The 22,275-nt window shown below is 33.5% G+C and overlaps 1 long non-coding RNA gene across 2 annotated transcripts in view; it reads left to right on the forward strand.

Annotated features, from left to right (window-relative positions):
* Positions 1-6,037: 6,037 nt before the first annotated feature.
* The window catches only part of LOC127540398 (uncharacterized), a 37,260-nt gene continuing 21,022 nt past the window's right edge, over positions 6,038-22,275 (forward strand). For both annotated transcript variants that reach the window (XR_007948128.1, XR_007948129.1), the window contains exons 1-2: positions 6,038-6,128; positions 14,119-14,237. This is a non-coding gene — a long non-coding RNA (uncharacterized LOC127540398). The remainder of the gene's footprint in view (positions 6,129-14,118; positions 14,238-22,275) is intronic.

Genomic DNA, 22,275 nt, shown 5'->3' on the forward strand with positions numbered 1-22,275 from the left:
GTCTGGTACCTTATCCTGCCAGGGGATCTTCAGAACCTTCCTAAGACAATTCAAATGGAAGCGAGTCATTTTCCCGTCATGGTGCTGGTACACTGTCCAGGTTTCACAACTAGCAATGTAAACCTTCAGCTGGGGGTCATTCTAATACCTCTGCTTTCCCACACTTTGCTTCAGAGCTTCCCACACACAGAGGCAGCTGACAATGTCTCATTATTATTAATGACAATCTCATCAATGTGGCCATTCCTGGAAAATGTACTGTCAAGGTAAGAGAACTTAACTTAACTTTCAGCATTCAAAAATCCACCATTTACTGTAACTGATGCTTTCACATATACAATACTGGTCCTGGAGTCAGGAAAATCTGACTTCCTATGCACTCTCAGACACTCTTGAGTAAGTCATTTGACCTCAGGTTCCTCAATTAGAAATGGGAATCACACTTGCCTCTTAAGGCTGTTGTGAGGACTAAATGGTGTAATATTTGCAAAGCATTGACAGAGTATCTGACACATAGTAGGTGCTTAATAAGCCCTTCTCTTCCCTTCTCTCCACCTTCACCATGATTGCTCAGTGCTTCAAATACTTGAACACATCTCTCACGTCCACCTGAAATGTTCCGTTCTCTAAACTAAACACCCCCATTTCTTTTAGGTGATCGCCTTATGACATGGACTCAAGGCCCTTCACCATTCAGTTGCCCTCCTCTGAACATTCTTTAGCTTATCAGCATCTTTCTTCAACATTTTGGCATTCACAGCTGAACAGAACACTTCAGATAAGATCTAGTTAAAAGTCACATAGAATACTCGTTGAGCTCTGATGCACACTGGAATGGTCAGATATTCACTCATATTCCTCCATTAGACTTTCTTCTAGGAGCCTCACACTATAGCTTTATATGGATTATATCCAGGGTTCTAGAAATGTAGTCAAAACAGTCCCTAGTTCCCTAATTCCCATGTAGATAGTAAAGGCAAAAGACATATTGGGCATAGTAAAGCTTTAAATATCCCCTCTCCTCTTAAAAAATCAAAAACACATAAAAGATCTGAATACTCCATAAAGAATTTTTAAAACTTTCCTCTCACTGGTTAAATTTACTCTCATTAAAGGGTCCCATACCCTTCTAAATTGATAGTGGCTTAGATTCCTGTCAAAAGGGAAACAAATTTTGGGCTGCTATACTCAACTATGGCATTGACATTCTATGGAGTTCCATTTTCACTTCAGGGACACATGCAGAGCTATCCTGGAGTCAGTAATTATTAAATTGTCAGTATGAGCATTTACACCTTGGAAATAAGCAAATGCCACAAAAAGAGTGCTCTCTCTCTCTCTTTTTCTCTCTTCCTGTCTCCCCTCTTTATCCTCCACTCTTTCTTTTCTTTCTTCTTCCTTCTTCTTCCTCCTTCTTCTTCTTCTCTTCTTCTTTCTTCTTCTTCTTCTTCTTCTTCTCTTCTTCTTCTTCTTCTTCTTCTTCTCTTCTTCTTCTTCTTCTTCTTCTTCTTCTTCTTCTTCTTCTCTTCTTCTTCTTCTTCTTCTTCTCTCTGTCTCTGTCTCTCTCCATCTAAACTTAAGAAAAGTAACAGAGAAAATGTGTTACACAGCTCTGCTGAATCAATTAATCCAAACCTACCTATTCAATCCTTGAGGTATTATACTATTTACTTTTAACATGTTGTTCTGCTTACTTCAGGGCTGAGTGGGAAAAGATGCTCCTGAATCACAAATAATGTTTGGGGTCTATAACGGGCAGGAACTCTGTATGATTTAATCGGACAACAAGGTATTACTCAGTGGAATTGATAAGACAATGGTTATCTAGTTTAGCATGTGAGTTCTCTAATTTACATGTGCTTAGTACTTAGTATATATGTAAACTAGATAACCATTGTCTTATCAATTCCACTGAGTTAACATCTTGTTTCAAATATACTTCTCCAGAGTTCTGGCTCTCTACAGGGGTCATGTCTTGCAAATTGGGAAATCAAGAATTCATCATTACTATGCTTCAAGTTTGCAGCCCTGAAGACATATTGCCAAGAAATTAAGAGGAAAAGGACAAAGTTAACTTTTCAGAGTGAACTATTTTTGCAGGGTGTATCACTTTTCACCAATCCCTAACTCTCATAAATAGGAAGCCCTAAACAGAGACAAGTCTCTAATTTTGGATTTTTCAAGGGATGCATATATGCCACTAGTATAAAATTTACCTTCAGAGTCTAAAATAGAACGAACCTGAAACCTCTCCCCTTTCCAATTAATCTAAACAGCTGCCAAATTGATATTTTAAAAACAGCCCACTCTCCTACTCCAGAAGGATTAACACTGCCTAAGAGTTTTAAGAGCTACATTCCAAGAGACCAAGAATTGGATTCAGTCAACTTTGGATCAAAGGTTTTAGAGAAAGAAGAGAAAGACCTTCTAAGAGGGCAGGATGGTGATATCAAATTTAAATAGATATGGGAGGCACAAAACTGTATGTATAAGGATCTCTGTGATCTCCTCTCAACTTAGAAAATCAAGTATAAAAATGACCTTTGTTGTATTATATTTTTATTTATTTTGTTAAATACTACACAGGCCTTCTGAGTCTCCCAATCCAGGATTAATTTGGCAGCACCATAAATTTTCTCTCAATTTCTAATTTATGGTGCTGCCAAATTAATCCTGGATTTTTCTAATTTATGGTGCTGCCAAATTAATCCTGAATTGGAAGACTATGCTTGTAATTATATCTTTATTAGAACTTTTAAGATCACAAATATATTGCCACGGACCCCAAAGTATTTTCAAAAAGCGGGGGGGGGGGGGGAATGAATTAGAAAAAGAAAACATTTTTCTTGAATGAGTCCTCCATCTCCAATCTCACCTCAAAAATAATGGTGTCAGTTTCTGACATGTAATTTTAACATTCCATCAGCAGAATCATGGAACATTGAAGTGGAATAGTTCCACTCTGACATTTATTATTGACCTGCTACAGGAGTCTTCTGAGTGGAAGAGTCAGTTTATTCAACAGAGGGAATAGAGGAAGTCTAAGTCCTTTTAAAGAGAACTTAGGGGTCAGAGCAAAAGTCACCAAGCTCATTTCTTCAGATCAGATTATAAAATAACTCAGCCCACGGTACTTGGAAATGCAGAGAAAATAAGGATTCAGATGTATCGGCCACCAATGGAGTGAGTTTTGAGGAAGTTGTGAAACAAAGTTTGATTTTCCCAAGTTGGAAATAACATGGTAAGGGCTTCCCTGCTTTCCCAAGCATAGCATAAACTACCCAATAGTAACAATTCACATTTCCATAACTCTCTGAGGTTTGTGAAATTCAACCGCATAGCTGTTGCATGATTAAGTAAGACAAGTCATGGGGTCCTCATTTGATGAAGAAGGAAATCAGGGCTTGAAAAAATGAAGTGACCTATTCAAAGATCACAAAGTGTCAGAGGTGAGATTCAGAGACTCCAAGACTCCTGTGTTTTCCACAACATCAAGTCTAAGCCCCAACTGATTCAGGCTTCAGGTTTCTGCCAAATAGTTAGTTTCCTTGGATAGAGATAAAGGCACAAAATTCTGATTTGTTTCAATAGTATAAAACTTCTTTGTCAAAGGAGATATGATAGGGATGTGGGTGGCCTAGGTGAAAAGGACTTAAGAGTAAAGGGATAGGTATTATTAATTTAATGAGTTGTTGGGCAATCCAAAGATCATTGCTATTCATTTATTCTATTTATTTCTCTTATGGTCAGCAGGATATTGCTCCCTTCACCTTGTGTTTGCTATGTCAAGCAAGTAGACTTGGTTAGGGGTCAATCTCAGATAAACAAATATTACAAGAGATTTCAAAGAGAAAAAAAAAATCCAAAGGGATTGGAAAGTTTTGTCATTCAGTTTTTTTTTTTTTTTCAATCATGTCCACCTCTTCATGACCTGATTTGGGGTTTTCTTGGCAAAGATATTGGAATGATTTGCCACTTCTTTCTCCAGCTGATTTTACAGATCAAAAAGCTGAAGTTAAAAGGATAAGTGATTTGCCCAGGATCACACAGCTAGTAAGTATCTGAACCCAGAACACTCTATCCATTGTACCACCTATTTGGAAAGTGATTAAGTTAAAGAATCCTATCTTCAGAGGAAAGTGACCAGCACCAGATTTTCTTTCTAATACAAAAAAAGCCTTCATCAGATAGAAGCCAAGAGAATATATGGGCAGTAATATAACATTGGATGTTTCTTTTTAAATTCCAGATTATAGAAACAAAGAATCTTATACTCTTTGAGTTTCATTATTTTTTAAGTTTTAGAGTTGTCTTTTGATTTTCTTCCACAGTCAGTAATTTCCCTTTGACCTCTTCCTCAACATTGAATCCTACCATCCAACAAAGAAAATATTATTTATGTGAAACTAATATATAACATAAATATCTCTTACAGTTTATACAGCATTCCACACACATACATTCCATACCCATGTTCATTCCTTCCTCTTTCTTTGGAGCTTAAAAAGCCATGTTTCTTATCAGTCCTAGGAATTCGATTGCTCATTATAATTCATCAGCTCAACAGTTTTTACATGTTGTTATCACCTATGTCGTTACAGTCATAATATTTGGTCTTTTAATGATTCCAGGTCAATTTTTGTTTGTTTTTTTTGTTTTTTGTTTTTGCTCTGATGTCACCTTATATAAGTTGTAATATAGAAATAGTTTTTACTTGCCATTCCTCCACCCCTATCTCCCACTGGACCTCTGATTTTATTGTGATTACTGTGATTGATATGGGGAATTCCCATTGAGGAATTCCTATCATTGATAATATGTCTATGTGTGCTTATTGACTCTGTTCTGCAGTTTATGTTATTAGAGGCCCCGCAAGAGTAAATAATTTGTCTGAAGTCACATAGCCAGTCTTTTTTTATAAAAAGGACTTGAACCAGGTCTTTATGATGTTGGGACCAGCTCCCCACTCCCCACAACTAATTGATTTTAGTTTTTTATAGTATAACAATATTCCATTTTACTAATAAATTGTTTGAAAATCTTCACAGTAGACATTAATTTCATAGCTATGAAATTATGAAATGATTTTAAAAGGCTAATAATAATGTGTGTGTATATGTATTTATTTATATCTATATTTATATATATTCTCTTTTCCCTGTCATTGAACTTCTTAGGCTTTTGTGCCCAGTAGCAAAATTATTAGTATATGGACAATTTACTGATTTTTCAAAGTATGTGAACAAGATTTACAAAATCTTTGTTGTTGTTGTTGTTGTTGTTGACTACCACTAGGATTCATCCAATCCAAAATGCCTAAATTCTTTATCAATCACAGAGGTCTAAGTCAACCCAAACTTCTAGAACTACACAGCCTTTTTCACATGACAGCTGAAAGATTTAAAAAGAGCTTTATTATTTTATAAATAAAATCACTTGATGTTTTAGAAAGAAAAAGACATAAACATATATTTAACATGTCATTAAATTTTTTTAAGGTGTCAAGGTTATCATGATTTCAAGGTGGGGAAAAATACTTTCTGATGATTCTGAAAGTCTATTGAAAATGCACCTTAAATCGATAACCAAGCAGGAAAAGATAGATTGTTTTTAAAGATAATGATTTAGATCCCTTTAAACTTAGGAAACATGTAGAATCCAAAACAGTTTACTTCGTCAATGATCATTCAAGTCCTTTGTTAATCAGCATTTCCAAGGAAACATGGATTTTTATAGTCCTGACCCAAGTATAAATTTCTGATCTCTAATAAGTGACAAATAAATGAACGAATATTGGGTTTGAGACGTGCAGTTTCCATTTTAATAGTCCAAAAGAAAGAACTCTTTTGTTGTTATCTTTTGGAGGATTCTCAGTAGTCTTGATTCCACATTGAAGACAGTTCAAGTCCCAGCACACAAAGCCCATTAGAGACCTCCCTCTAGCGTCATCATAGGAACATCAAGGTACATTGACTCACTGATGAGAACAGATTATCCTGCTCCCAAACAAGCAGGACTTTTTGAACTTGCACTTTGCGTTAAGGAAAAAGAAGGCTTGACTGCAATTCTTGGATTTTTCTCACATGAAGATTTTTTAGGAAAAAAGAAGTCTGACATCAGAAAATTATGTAAGCGGCATTGGCTGTAGTTTTATTTGCTTCTTTTAAGGATTAGTTTTCAATGTAAATATAGAACTATGTAGTAACTAATGAAAATATAGTAACAATAATAACTTTTCTGTGTAGCTTTTTATCTTGTAAAGTGCTTTATAGATTATTTCATTGAAAGTTTATAATAGCTCTATGAAGTAGGTCCTACAGTTAATTATTATCATCCTTATATTACAGATGGGGAAATTGAGGCTATGTATCTTGTCTGTCCATTCTGGCATAAAGCAGAAATTGCAAAAATGGGACCTGGAAATTATATAGAAACTATCCCAAAGATCTAAGGAGCATAATTTACAAAGTGTATCACATATTATCCAAAATTCACAGCCTTGTAGTATGTGCTGAATAAAAAGAAGCTATCTGGACATGGAAGTCAGAGTCTTTTGGTCCTGTGATCTGCAAATCCCAGACAGTTTTAAAGCTAACTAGATAAGTTAGCTTTAAAATGTTACTGAACTTTGAGATGTTTCGAAAAGGGTAATGAAGTAACTTCCAGATAGTATAGTAAGAGTTAGCCTATTCCCCGCCAAACCCTGTAAAAATGAAGCCTCAAACTTTTGCCTCTGAACTCTCTTCCATCTCCATCTGGGTCCACATTGCTAGGTGCTTCCAGCTTCAACTTATGGTTACATGAGTAACTGTGCTTCTCTTCTTCCCCATCTACTTCCTCACACTGACTGGTTTCCTTTACCATCTCATCTCCTGTTTCCACCCTCTCTGTCTCTGTACCCCTTTCACTGACTGTATTTTCTTTTTATTTTTTTATAAAGCTTTTTATTTTTAAAGCATATGCACAGATAATTTGACATTGACAAGGGTCAAAGCAAAACCTTGTGTTTCAGATTTTCTCCTCCTTCCCTTCTCCCCTGCCCTAGATGGCAAGCATTTCAATATATATTAAACATGTTAAAATATATGTTAAATCCTATATATATATATATATATATATATAGGATTTAACATATATTTTATATATTATATTATATATATTATTAACATATATTATATATATATAATTCTCTTGCTGCACAAGAGAAATTAGATCAAAAAAAAAAAAGAAAGTAAATGAGCATGTCTTTGTATTTTCTATGTTTTTTTTTCTTGCCTCCTAGAATTAGGTAGGTAATTAAAGTGTGATCATAGTACTGTGTCCCATGGTCTTTCTTTCTCAGAAAGTGCCCAAAGAACTGGATGTCCCTGTCCCAATTCAATAAATTAAGCATCAATATAGAAGTTCAGAGAAGCAAAGTGACCTTTCCATAGTCACATTGCTAGTAGGTATAAGATACACATTGAACAGAACAAACTTTAGCCTGTGAATGCACTGATGCTTATGTATCTGTGCCTCAGGATTAAAAAACAACTTGTCTGAGTTAATTTTATGGATAACATTTTGAACACTAAATAAATGTTTTAAAAGTCTTAATAAGTAGTTAGGATGTTTATGTAGATGAGACCCATAGGCCAGCTGCTTCCACTGGAAAGTCATTTATAGATTATCTCATTTGAGTCTTAGAATGATGCTATGAGATGAGTGCTATAAATGTGGAAACTTCTCTTGCCTACCAATAGAAAGTTACAGGCTTTTATATAGTATACACAGGACATTTCCTCAAGATAAGGAGCTTCTTTCATGGAAACATCATGCATGAACTGGTGATCAGTGAATAATATATAACATATAATTATGTATGTTATTATATAGCATATATAATTATTTAAAGAATACTATATGTTATAGCATATAATGTATATTCAATATGACAATTACATATAATGTATTTAATAATAAATGTAAATGCTATTGATTATATCATAAATTTATTTTATATGTAATGTTATCAATAAATATGATTATTACAATCAATAATCAAAAATATAATCATTGTATTTTCTAATTATATACACAATTATGTGATAATTATGTATAATAATAATTTATATTATTGATTATATACATTATGTGTATATGTGTGTATGTGTATAATCAATTCTAAATCACTACTTCCATCAGTGAAGTTTAATGGAAAGAACATTCAGGTTGATATCTGAAGACTTCTGGTCCAATCTGAGATCTGAATCTTACTTTGCCATGAGGACAAGTCATTTGTCCTCCTTGAACCTCAATTCTCTCATGTGTAAAATGGGAAAAAAAAAACATACTGTTCTAGCTACCTTAGAGGATGAATGTTAGGGAAAAGTTGTCACGTGCAGTCTAAGAATGTAAACTATTATTCTCTATCTTCTCAGGAAAAGTACTGAACTATCACAGGAATCTGATATTCAAAGATATGTTTAGAGGAGAAAAAAGATGAGCTGTTAGAAGAAGAGAAGTAACAAGGAATAACATGAATAAGAATAGAATTCTAGTATGATTCATCTTTTGATAGAATGTATTATTTTCAAATCCCTGAATAATAAGCTTATTGATCATATGATAGTGTGCCATGGTAGCTGCCCATTTCCAAAAATGTAATTGTTGGTCATAATAAGAAAGAAAAAATACCTAAAACTCCCTTGGTCTGGTGATTTGCAGCGCTTTAGGGTTACTTAAGGACAACTGCTATTGTTACCAACCCAGAAATAATAACCTATATTAATATGTCAATTTAAGGATTACAAAGTCCCTTGCCTTATTTGATCCTTACCACAGCCCTGGGAAGTAAATACTACAGAAATACTACACATTCGCTGATGAGAAAAAGAGGTTAAATTTCTCAATGATCATATAATAAGTAAATGTGTAAGGAAGGAAATGAATTCAGATCTTTCTGCCTGATTCTAGCCTTCTATCCATAATGCTATCAGTGGCTAATTTGTTTATTACAATTTCTGCTTGATTGATTTCTGAGTACTGAGCCTTTATGACTCAATATTTTCTTCAATTAAATACCAAAAAATTTGGCAATCTGAGCAAAACTGATGAATATTTATGAAAAATGTAAATTACTTAGATTAACAGATCAGAAATAGAGTGCTTAAATTATTCCATCTTGGAAAAATAAATTAAACAAGCCATTAATGAACTCTCTAAGAAAAGATTCTCAGGGCCAGATTAGTTCATGAGTAAATTCTACCAAACATATAAATATCACTTAACCCCAATACTATGTAAACTATTTGGAAAAATTGGTCAAGAAGGAATCCTACCAAACTCCTTTCATGACACAAATATGGTGCTGATACCAAAACCAGAAAGAGACAAAACAGAGAAAGAAATTATAGACCAATTTCTCTAATAAATATTGATGCAAACATTTTAAACAAAATGCTAGCAAGGAGATTACAACACCATATCACAAAGATTATATACTATGACCAGGTAGGAATTATACCAAAACATCAGGACTGTTTCAAAATTAGGAAAACTATTAGTGTAATTGACTATATCAATTATATATTATACCAATAACAAAACTAACAGAAATCATATGATTATCTCAAGAGATGCCTTTTTTTTTTTATAAAATACAGTACCCCTTCCTATTAAAAACACCAGAAAGCATAGGAATAAAGAGAGTGTTCCTTAATGTGATGAGCAATATCTAATACCATCAGCAAGCATTATCTGTCATGGGAATAAGCCAGAAGTCTTCTCAATAAGATCAGATTAAATTATGATACACATTTTCACTATTATTATTTAATATAGTACTAGAAATGCTGGTTGTAGCAATAAGAGAAAAAAAAATATTGGAGGTATTAGAACAGGCAATGAGGAAACAAAACTATCACTCTTTGTAGATGATATGATAGTTTTCCTAGAGAAAAAAATCAACTAAAATACTACTTGAAATAATTAACAACTTTAGCAAAGTTGCAGGGATTTAAGATAAACCCATATAAATGATCAGCATTTTTTTTATATTACCAACAAAGCTCAGCAGCAAGAGATAGAGAAATTCCATTCAAAATAACTGTATACAATGTAAAATATTTGGGAGTCTAGCTTTCAAGACAAACTCAGGAGCTATATGAATAAAATTACAAAACACTTTTCATATAAATTGTCAGATCTAAACAACTGGAAAATATCACTCATTTGTAATGTAATAAATGACAATTTTGTCTAAACTAATTTACTTATTCAGTGCCATATCAATCAATCTACCAAAAATATTGTTTCATAGAGGTAGATAAACTAAGAACAAAATTCATCTGGAAGAAAAGATCAGGAATATAAAGGGAATTAATGGAAGGGGGAAATACAAAGAGAGGTAACCTTGCAATATCAGAACTATTATATGAAGTGGTAGTCATTAAAACCACTTGGTACTGCCTAAGAAACAGAGTGGTAGATCAATGGAATAGATTTGGTAAACTAGGCACAATAATCAATGACCTTAGTAACCTAGTGTTTGATAATACCAAGACCCACAGCTTTGGGGATAAGAATTCATTATTTGCCAAAAAACATGCTAGGAAAACTGGAAAACAATAGGATACAAACTTAGGTATAGATCAACATTTCACACTTTATATCAAGATAAGATCAAAATATGTGCATGATGTATACATAAAAGATGGCAGTGTAAGCAAATTTGAAGAATATGGAATCTCTACCTGTTGGAGCTATAGGGAAGGGAATAATTCATGACTAAATATGAAATACAGAGCATTACAAAATATATAACAAATAATTCTGATTGTATTAAGTTTAAAAGTTTTTCTACAAACAAAACCAATGCAAACAAGATTAGAAGAAAAGGAGGAAGCTAGGGAACAATCTTTATAACAAGTATCTCTGATAAAGGCCTCATTTCTCAAATATAGAGAAATGAATCAAACTTATAACAATATAAGTCATTGCCCAATTGATAAATGGCCAAAGGGTATGAACAAGCAGTTTTCAGATGAAAAAATCAAAGCTATCTGTAGGCATATGAAGAATGCTCTAAATCACTTTTGATAAGAGAAATGCAAATTAAAACAATTCTGAGATACTACCTCTCATTGGCTATTATAACATTATTGTTTAGATTGACTAATATGACAGAAAAGGAAAATGATACATTTTGGAGAAGATATGGAAAAATTGGGACTCTAAATTTCTTGGTGGAGTTGTGAACTGATCCAACCATTCTGGAGAGCAATTTGGAGCTATACTCAAAGGGCAACCAAACTATATATACCCTTTGATCCAGAAATACCTCTACTAGGTCTGTATCCCAGAGATTATTAAAATAAATAAATAAATAAACCGAAAAGGACCTACAAGTGCAAAAATATTTATACCAGCCCTTTTTGTAGTGGCAAAATAATGGAAACTGAGGGGATGCCCAACAATGGAGAATGACTGAACAAGCTGTGATATGTGACTATAACGGAATACTATTGTGCAATAAGAAATGATGAACCAGAAGATTTCAGAAAAATCTGTGTGAATTGATGCAAAATGAAATGAGCAGAACCAGAAAAACATGTACACGGTATAAGCAACACTATGGGATGATCAACTGTGACTGTTTTTGCTCTTCTTAGCAACACAATGATCCAAGACAAGGACAAAGTAATCATGAAGGAAATACTATCCACATTCACATTAAAGAAAGGATGGATTCTAGATGTAGATTGAAGCACATTTTTTCACTTATTTTATTCTTTAACATGTTTTTCCCCTTTTAATCTGTTCTGCTTTTACAGCTGTGATTAATATGGAAATACATTTTTCATGTTAGTATATCTACAACATACATCAAATTGCCTACCATTTTAGGAAGAGGGAGGAGAGGGAGCAATACAATGATCCAAGACTACTCCAAAGGACTTATGATGAAAAATATTATACATATCCAGAGAAAGATTGTGTCATATATAGTCTGAAACATATCTTTTTTGAAACTTTATTTTCCTTGAAAGTTTTTTTTTTTTTTGAGGGGAGGGGGGAGTCTATATTTTCTTTCACAACATGACTTTTATGGAAATGTTTTGCCTAACTTCACATGTGCCTTCTTAAGAGAGGATAAGGGTGGGCAGAAAGGGAGAGAATCTGGAACTCAAACTTTTAAAAAACATCAAAAATTATTTTACATATAACTGAGAAAAAATAAAATATTAAATTAAAAATAAAAACTAAATACTTGAAAAATTGAATGCTAAAAATTTTGACATATAATTATAAAAAAGAAACACTATTAAAATAAATAATTTTACATATAACTGAGAAAAAATAAAATATTAAATTAAAAATAAAAACAAAATACTTGAAAAATTGAATGCTAAAAATTTTGACATATAATTATAAAAAAGAAATACTATTAAAATAAATCAATAAAAATCATTATTTGTCTTAGTGCTTTAGAAAATGGGAATTTTATACAAAGAATTTTAAGAATTCTGTTTGGGAAAAAATAATAGTATGACATTTCATCTTTAAAGTTCAGAGTGAATGGAAGGCTTTAAGTTTGCTTCATTATCACTGCTTTGGCATTTGTATCCATTTTCCTCTAGGACTAAATGACCTGTTTTGTGGATTTTTTTTTATCAGAACTTAGGATATTTCAACAATATACAGAACTTCTTGCATTTATGCAGATCATTAACTCATCTATAATTTAGAGAATTATCTAGGGAAATTGGGAAGTGAAATGACTTGCCCATACACAACTGGTATGTCTCAAAACCAGGACTTGAATCCAAGGTCTCTTGACTCAATATAACTCTCTTTGCATGATTCCATGCTGTGCTCTCTTATAAGGTTTTAACATGAACCAACCACTTTTAACTCTCTCAGTACATTTTGAGTTTTAGGAAAGCTAATATGTCTCCTACTTTAAAGTCCCACGGTAGAATTTCAATTCACATTTGTTGACTGAATACATTAATGAAGTTTATCCACACCAAGTTAGACAGACAGGAGATAGATAGATAGACAGACAGACAGATAGACACGGTTAGATAGCTCAGTAGAGTTATAGTACATGATGAATAGGTTATAGATAGGTAGGTAGGTAGGTAGGTAGAGAAATAGAGAGCTAGATGATAGACAGATAAATGGTAGATGGTAGAGAGCTAGATAATAAAGAAAGATTGAGAAAGAAATGGACAAAGATAAATATAAATGGATAGAAAGATAGAAATAGATAATAAGAGAGATTTTAATTTGACAGGAGATCAAATTGAAATATGAGCTCCAGAGTCAAAACAAGAAATAGAAAAACAAATTCCATCTCGAGCAAATTCATGTTTATTTTAACTGTTGAGCATCTCTTAGAGGCATCAACAGTAACCAAGGAAAGTAAAAAAGAATCATTTTTGCCTTGCACATGGCAGCTGCCCTGCCAAGAGCAAGCTTGGGGGAGATACATGCCTTGGTGAAAGCAAAATGAATGCATTTTTATTAGGGTCTGGCCAAATTCTGCAGTTTGTGACTGTCTTCCCCTGTCTAAATAATTTACTATCTACTAATTCACTGATTCAGCAGGCACGCTTCTCTCTTGTTGGCTGCATGGGTGACTCCCATTAGTGGTAATGGACTGTGTCATGGGTAATCACACCCTCTGGACCCTTCTACCTTCAGCTTGAAGATTCGAGGCCGAAGCTATTGGTTCTGTAAGGGGAAAGAGAGCAATGACCTGAAAAGGAGATTTGAGAGCCTCTGGAGATATTAGGTTTAAATTTAATAAAGACTCATTAATAAATAAGGGACAGTGCAATTATCAACATGAACTACATTTAATAATTAATAGCTTGCAAATGGAATAGAAGTGAAATATAGAGTTAAGGTAGACAGAGGTTATATTTAATTTTCCTAGAAGACTCCTTTTTGAAGGAAAGATCCTGACAATGTATTAGGTTAGTAAAGTTGTCTTTCCCACCTTCCCCCAAAAAAGGTCATATTGGAAGCCACTTAGTTAAAAGGGTGCTTGGGGCTATTCTTTGCTATGACAACACTGCACTAGTTGTATCCAATTCTCCATCTAAAGTGTTTCTACTCACTTCCCATCAGAGTATCAAGATGCTTGAATATACATTTCTGAATATCCTGAATGTCTGAGGAACAGAAGCAAGCGAAATAGGTCCTATCCCACTTGTCCTGAGCCATCCGGGAACATTCTTAGGCTAAAAGTAAGTATCTAAGTATTCCAGACTGTATTCCAGAAAATCTTAGCTTTTAATGAACAGATTAAAGTAAACAAATATCTTTAAAAATCCTTGAAGGCAACTAGGTAGCATAGTAGGTAGAACTATGTCATAAAAACCTGAGTTTAATAAGGCCTCAGATACTAGCCGTATGAATCTTAGCAAGTGAAGACTTCTGTCTGCCTCTGTTTCCTTAATTGTAAAATCTATGTCATATAATTGTGAGGATCAAATAGGATGATTTTTGTAAAGCACAATTAACACAGTTCCTGGCACATAGTAGGTGCTTAATAAATGTCTATTTCCTTCCATTTCTCCTTTCCATGCATAATCAAAGAGAAATTATGAAGCAAAATGAAAAAAATTCCAGTTAGAATTTACTTCAGAGGCCAGCAATAACATCTGAGGTGTCCAGACCCACTTCATTGACATGGAGAACTTTCAACATAGAATCGCCCCCCTCTGACAGAATGTGCAATTACAAGTCTTGCAGAGTTCCCTGGGCTAAGAAGTTAAATGTTACTCACCTATGGTTCTGTAGATATTAAGTATCAGAAAGGCTTAAATTCAAGTCTTCTTGACTCCCCTTCCTTCAAGTGACATTGCCTCTTCTTGGCATTTATAAAATGCTTTGTACAATTTTACAAAATTCCCATCATCCTCACAACACTGTGAATACTATCTCTATTTTACAGAAATAGATACTAATGTTCAGAGGAGCTCATTAGAATACACATGATTATCCAGCTTGCAAGAGTCAGGGCAGAGATTAGATCCTGGGTCCAGCATTCTTCCCATTATATTAAGAAATTCTCTCTTCAATCTCCCAGCCAATGATGATTTAACCTTTGCTTCAAGATGTCTAGTGAGAGAAAACAATATATTAATGTGTATCCAGAGGCAACCTGTGTCAATTTTGAATAGCTCTACTTTTTATTTTAGTTTTTCAATTTTTAAAATTATATTTTTAATTTATGGAGAAAAACAAGCATTTCCATCACATATCATAATAAGAAGGATGATGACACATGAAACTGAAAATCTATCATGTACAACTTGCTAGTCTCTTACAATATATAATAAAGTTATCGTGTAACTTTATTTTTTTAACTTTTTTCTCTCTTACCCTCTCCAGAGATGGCTACCATTAGACACAAATAGGTATAAATTTGTAAATATAAATTCTCTACACAAATCAATTTGTGAGTTCTTTTTCTGATTGCAGATAGCATCTTCCTTCCTATGTTCTAATTGTTAAGAAATATTTCCTTACATCAAACAAAAAGTCCACCATTCTCTAGATTCTACTCCTTGACTACTGTGTTGCAGTAGAATTCTAACTCTTTATTTACATATGATTTATTCAAATATAAGATGATATCAAGTACTCCTAAAGTCTTCTCTTCTTCATTCCTAGTTCCTTCACTTCCCAGATCTCACATAACTTGGTTTCTAGTCTGGACACTGAATTAGTGGTTATTATTCTTTGCAAACTCTAAAACTTGTTTGTCTCTCCTTATTGCATGTAAAATTAAATGCAATACTCAAGATGAGTCCTAGTAAAAGCAAAGTCTTTGAAGCATGCAGATTTACACCAACACCTTGGCCATTATGTTACCCCAGACACTCTTCTGGCCACTGTCCATGGGTCTTCCCAGTGCCTCATCAACCCATGTCACTATTTGAATCCCAGGACCTTCATGCTTGTCTCCCAATGTCCCATTCATATGCTGTCTAGGATGAATGTTCTGTAATTAGCCATCTTATTTTCATTATGAAACGCTTCCTTTTTTTACTCCTTTCATTTTCTCACATGACAAATGAGTTCCCTTGGGTGATATTATAATTATGGCCACCTTTTCTAGTACTGGGTTTCTCATTTTCACTCATATCTATAACACATTGTTTGTAATGGAGGAATCAGAATATTTCTCCTTTCCCATTGCCATTTCCAGATTCTCCCTTTACCATAATCAATCAACTTCTTATCCTCTGAAATTTATTCTATCTGTATCATATTACTGAGTCCATATTACAGTAGCCACTATCATTTGGTCATTCTCTACATTCTCTCCTCTCCTAATACATTTTCCTTCCTTCTTCAATGAGATCAGTGACTGGCTCACAGACTTTACTTCTACTATAACTTCTGCCCTCAAACTAAGGGAGTGCAGCATGCATTTTGAAACTCCCTCAAATACCCTACTACACAGTTGCTCAATATACTCAATTCCATTAACCTTCTTCTACTTCTATTTCAAGTATGCACAGGGGGCCTATTTTTGACTTTTCCATCACCCACAAACTCTGACTCTGCCTTTTTTGATGTCTTAACCCATTGGCCTACAGGAGTTGGGATAATAGCCCAGGTTTCTGCTTCTAATGGATCTTGGGTTCATTGCAAGGCTTGCCTCAAGTGGCATCTCCTACAAGATGCCCTCCCTGATTTCTCCAATTATTGATACTCCTTCCTTTCTTGTTCACCAAATATTTTGCATTCATTTTGTATATAATTCCTTTTTACTTAATCTGTGGATATTTGATTCCCTTCATGCATATCCTGTAATATATATTCTTTGAAGGTAGGGATTGTTTCTATCTCTATACTCCAGAGGCTCTGCTACAGTGCTTGTGTATAAGTATAAGGTGTATAAGAAATGTCTATTAAATTAAATGGGATTGCCAGCCAGAGGTTGTTGTTTTTTGGTTTTTTTTTTTTTTTGGTGGGACTAGAGATCGTATGTTTTTTTTTAATATGCATTTTATTCCTCTTTACTTCAAAGAAGGTTGTTTTAAATAAGTTCATGACTTCCTGCCTATTAAAAAAATAATACTTGATTCACTTTTTCCCTGACTAATATATGTATTTTATCAGAGTTCCCTTTTTTATAACTGAGTAGGTATGTATTTTGAGGTCTTCCCATTCTAGACTTAATTTGTATTTGAATCATAATGAAGTCACTATGAAATAATGGTTTATTCATAGTCCTATTCTCCAATATTTCCTGTCCTATACTCAGAATCAAGTCCAATAGGTTTCTTTTCCTCTAACTGTGAGTTTGAAGATGCAGTCTTTTTTCTTTTTAATAATCTTAGAATCAGATGTTTTAGAGCTAGAAGGGACGTTATAGGATCATCTAGTCTTGACCCCCATCTCCAAGGCATATAATATATTATTATAGTCATCTTACAGATGAGGCCACTTGTCCTAACCCCAAACCTTTCAGACCTTGTACTGATGAAGTCGTCAAACAATAAATCAATGTGTGAATGTGTTGAAGGCTGCTAGTCTTATTACCGATCTACATTGTGGAGTTTCATGAACTCATCAAACATTGCTAACTCAAGCAATAGGGCAACACATAGTGATGACACACACACACACACACACACACACACACATTTTTACTAGAAGCTGTGGGAAATGAAAAACAAAAGGAAATATTACCTATCCCTTCCAGGAGACTAATCTAAATAGAGAGGTAAAGTATTCTGGAAAAGAATCAGTTACTAAACTATGAAGAGATCAGATGTTCAGATAACAGTGATGTCTGGAGTAGTTAAATAAGGTTTCATGGAAAGACAAGATAATGACCTGGGCTTTGATGTTCAGATGGGAAAGGGGGATGGAGGGAGAAAATATGCATATTGTGGGCTGGGGGGGCCCAAATTCTATTGATTCTATTTTACCAAATTAATCTAGTAGGGGGGAAAATGGCTGATATCATCTTTTATAGAAGATGATAAAACTGAAAACCAGATGAGTGAAATTACTTGTCCAAAGTCAGAAAATAGTTACAGAAGCACAATCTTGCTCTGCTCTATTCTTATATTATTAATTCTAACTATGGTTTAATAGTTCTTTGATTCAATAATTTTGCCACATGGTTGCTCTTGGCTTATCTATATCAATGCTATACTTATACCTGATCAATACACACTGTATTTTCTATAATAAATTACATTTCTACTTTAAAATATTATTCATTGATTTTTAATATCATTGCCAATGCCCAATGATCATTCCCTACCTACTAATGCAAGACAATTAAGCAAACAAATCAAAACACCAACCAAACATATAGCATTGTGCACCTAAATCTACCACTTTTCTATTAAAACAATGAAAACATGTTTTATTGTCAGGACTTTGAAATCAAAATTGGCAATTATATTCATTTGAATTTTAATGTCTTTTTATCTCATTTTTCTTTATATTTTTTGTGCTCATTGTGTTTATTATTCTTTTATTCTTTAATTCTGCCTTGTTTTTTTATCAGTCTGTACAATTCTACCCAATTTCTTTGAAATCTTCAAATCTGCTATTTCTTATTGCTTTAGAATATTCCATCATATGTGGCTCTCTTCAACAATGAGATAATTCAGGCCACCTCCAATGGTCTTTTGATGAGGAGAGCTATTTGCATCCAAAGAGAGTTTGTGCGAACTGAGTGTGTATCACAACATTGTATTTTCACTCTTTTTGTTGTTGTTTGCTCACATTTTGTTTTCTTTCTCATTTTTTCCCTGGTTTGATGTGATTTTTCTTATGCAACATGATATTTGTGGAAATATATTTAGAAGAATTGCATGATTTAACATATAATAGATTATTTGCTATCCAGGGGAGAGGGTGGGGAGTAGGGCAGGAAAAAATCTAGAATACAAGATTTTGTAAGCATGAATATTAAAAATTATCCATGTATATATTTTGAAAATAAAAAGCTTTAAGTAAAAAAAAAGAATATTCTATCACATTCATAGAGCATAATAATCTAAGCCATTCCCCCCCCAAAGGGAGTTATGAATGTTAATGTTATGAATGTATATTTTTTGAAAAGTAATTTGTATTTGTATAAAAAATTTTTTGTTTTATAGCTATTGCTTCCATTACATACATCAGGAAACCAAAGAACAAAAAAGATCACCAATTTGCTCAAAATGATATAATTTGTAAATCTAGACACAGAAAGAAACCCAAACTTCCTTACATCATAATAATAATTAGTATTCATCAGAACAAGGTGATGTAGTGGACAGAATGGAAGAAGACCTGACTTTAAATCCTGCCTCACACTCTTTGTATCCTCCCCAGAAACTTATTACCTTACTTATTTTAATCATCTATATAATCAGAATAATAATACTACTTTACAGATTTTTTTGTAAGGATAAAATGAAATAATACAAAAAAAAAGGCACTTTGTAAAAAAAATCAATATAACTAGTATTATTTTTATCTAAGTACACATTTTTTTGATGCTATACCTTGCTCCATTTGACTCTTATACGACTGAATTTTTAGATAGGCACATTAGTGTTCTGAAGCAAGAGCAATAGTAAAAAATAAGATAAAAATAAAAACAAAACCATATTTTAGCCAAATTTCAAACTAATCTAGATTCCCCTTCAAGATAAAAATACACTTTAAAATAATTTTTCTTCTCCTCTTCTTTCTCTTCCTCCCCTTTCCCTTTTGTCCTCCCCCTCTACCTCTTCCTTCTTTCTTTTTCTCCTTCTCCTCCTCCTCCTGCTCCTCTTCCTCTTTTTTCTTCTCTTCCTTTTTATCCTTCTCCTTCTTCCTCACCCTCCTCATAATTACTAAAATTTACATAGCACTTTAAACTTTGTAAAGCACTTTACATATGAAAATGCATTTGATCTTCACAATAACCCTGGACTGAAAGTAACATTATTATCCCTATTTTAGAGATAAGGAAACTAAGGCAGAGAAAAATTAAATAACTTGCCTGCATTCACACAGCTAGGAAATGTCTAAGGCAGGGTTCAAACTCAGGTATCCATTATATCAGTTTTCTTTCTGCATAGCTTTAGGATAAACATGATAATTTAAGAAAATATAATAAAGAGGGCACACATATATGTGCATATAAGTATATATATATCTGAATATAATAATTTTTTTTTCATTTGTGATCCATGAAACAAAAAAAAAACAACTATTCAGTTCAAGGCAGAAAATATTTTCATACAAATTGTTAAGTATTAGGAAGATATGTGTTTTATTAGGATGGATTTATCATTTCCATAGCAACTACATATAGGAGATGCCACAACTGACAAGTTCAAGATTTGAAATGTTGAGTTCAGATGAACTCTAAAGATTCCAGGATAATATCTCCATATAAATATTCTTAATAATAGGGAGAGAAATTATGAAATCTTTAAAATATATGTATAACCCCAATTATCTGTAAAGGAAATAGCTCTCCAAGGTAATACAAGTACTTTTAAAGCGATTTTGAATCTGTGAGTAATCTTTTATGCCATCTCTCCTTTCTTTTTATTTTTCTGTTATTTCTTTCTCTTTTCCTTCCTTTTCTGCAATTCTCTTATAACCAACTCTCAGCCTCTCTTTCCAGTTAAACAATGCTACTGGGGGAAACTAGGAGAAGTTTTGGAAGATGGTACCATAAATGAAGAGAAATTTAAGATTCTCTTAATTACCTACATACTAATAGTAAAAGAGGTTTGTCTCTCTAATCCAATTATTGGAAGAGAGGTTTGTTATTTGAAGCTTGTGTCCTTGCAACATCTTCACTTCTCTGCACTCTGTACATTGAAATGTTATCCTGGTGCTTAATTTTTGATTATTTTCTATTGTGATTATCTCTTACTATTTCTACTAGAACCAGACCATCCCCACAGTTTGAATTGTTGCCCATAATCACCTAGACATAATTGTGATCCCTAAAAAACTCTAGCTTTCAACCTAGACTCCTTCTATTTTGATTAAGTCAAGGTTGTGGCATTGAAATAGACTTGAAGGACTCTGGAATTCTTTTGTATGAGCAAATTAAAGGGAAGACTCCATCTCCTACCATATTCTCCTTTGACAACATTAACCTTTAAACTCTCCAGAGTCGGAGGGGGAAGTGGAGATTATCTTGAAATTAATAAAACTCAAGTTAGCTTGCTAATGGTAACAAAATTCACTATCAATAAGGATTTCTTCTCTCTCTAACTTCAGAAACTTTCGTGGTGATCACACCTATAGACAAAAGGGTTAAAGTCTGTCCTATTTTCAATTAATCAGAGAAGTACCAGACATCTCAATTGAATCAATTAATCAAAAGTGACTAAGTATGAATAAGTCCTTAATCAATTTGAAAGACTCACAGGGGCTTTAGTTCATTGGATAAAGACAGATAATGTCACATAAGTAATGTTTCGTGATTGATTGAAGAGAATCACTTATACCCCATGGGACATTGAATAAAACAGCTAGCTAGTCTAGTGGTGGAGGAGTGCCAGTCAAGTCCTTGATAGGAAATATCTTTGGTAAAAGAAAGGGTTTATCTCCATTATTTGCTCTTCCTTCCCATCAGCAACTTGAGATTGTAGCAGTGTCTTTCAGAATAGTAGTGGCCAACAACAGAGAAAGCATGTGAAGATAGATTTGAAAAGACAGAATGAAAACAACTTTAGGAAATGTGATCCTTTGAGGCACAAAGAAATACTGGCTATAGATTCTAGAAGGGCAACAATCCTAGGACAAAGAGAAATTCAAATCCACAAAGGAAGGAAAGTTCGAGACTTTCCAGGTACCACTTTGCCCAAAGAATTCCCTTTATTTGTGGCTCACTACCTATGTACTTTTAATACCAGTCCATTCTCCCTATAGAGCTTATGTTTGCAAGGGAAAGAATGCTCCCAATGGAAGGTTGGGTGGGAAATTATTTTATACTGTTTTTATATCTTCTCATAAATTCCTATAACAAAAACTAATCAATGCCAACTTCTTGATTGATAATGAGGAATACCCCAATTGGGGCTCATCACTATAACTGGGGTTTGTCACTACAAGGAACAGTTTTAGTTATATGAAATTTTTAGTTCCCCTATTTGGGGTTTTCTTGGCAAACATGCTGGACTAGTTTGCCATTTCCTTCTCCAATTCAGTTTACAGATGAAGAAGCTGAAGCTAACAGATTTAAGTGACTTGCCTAGGGTCATACAGCTAGGAAATATCTGAGGCTGATTTGAACTCACAAAGATCAGT

Source organism: Antechinus flavipes, chromosome 6, assembly GCF_016432865.1.
Source record: "Antechinus flavipes isolate AdamAnt ecotype Samford, QLD, Australia chromosome 6, AdamAnt_v2, whole genome shotgun sequence".
Lineage (NCBI taxonomy): Eukaryota > Metazoa > Chordata > Mammalia > Dasyuromorphia > Dasyuridae > Antechinus > Antechinus flavipes.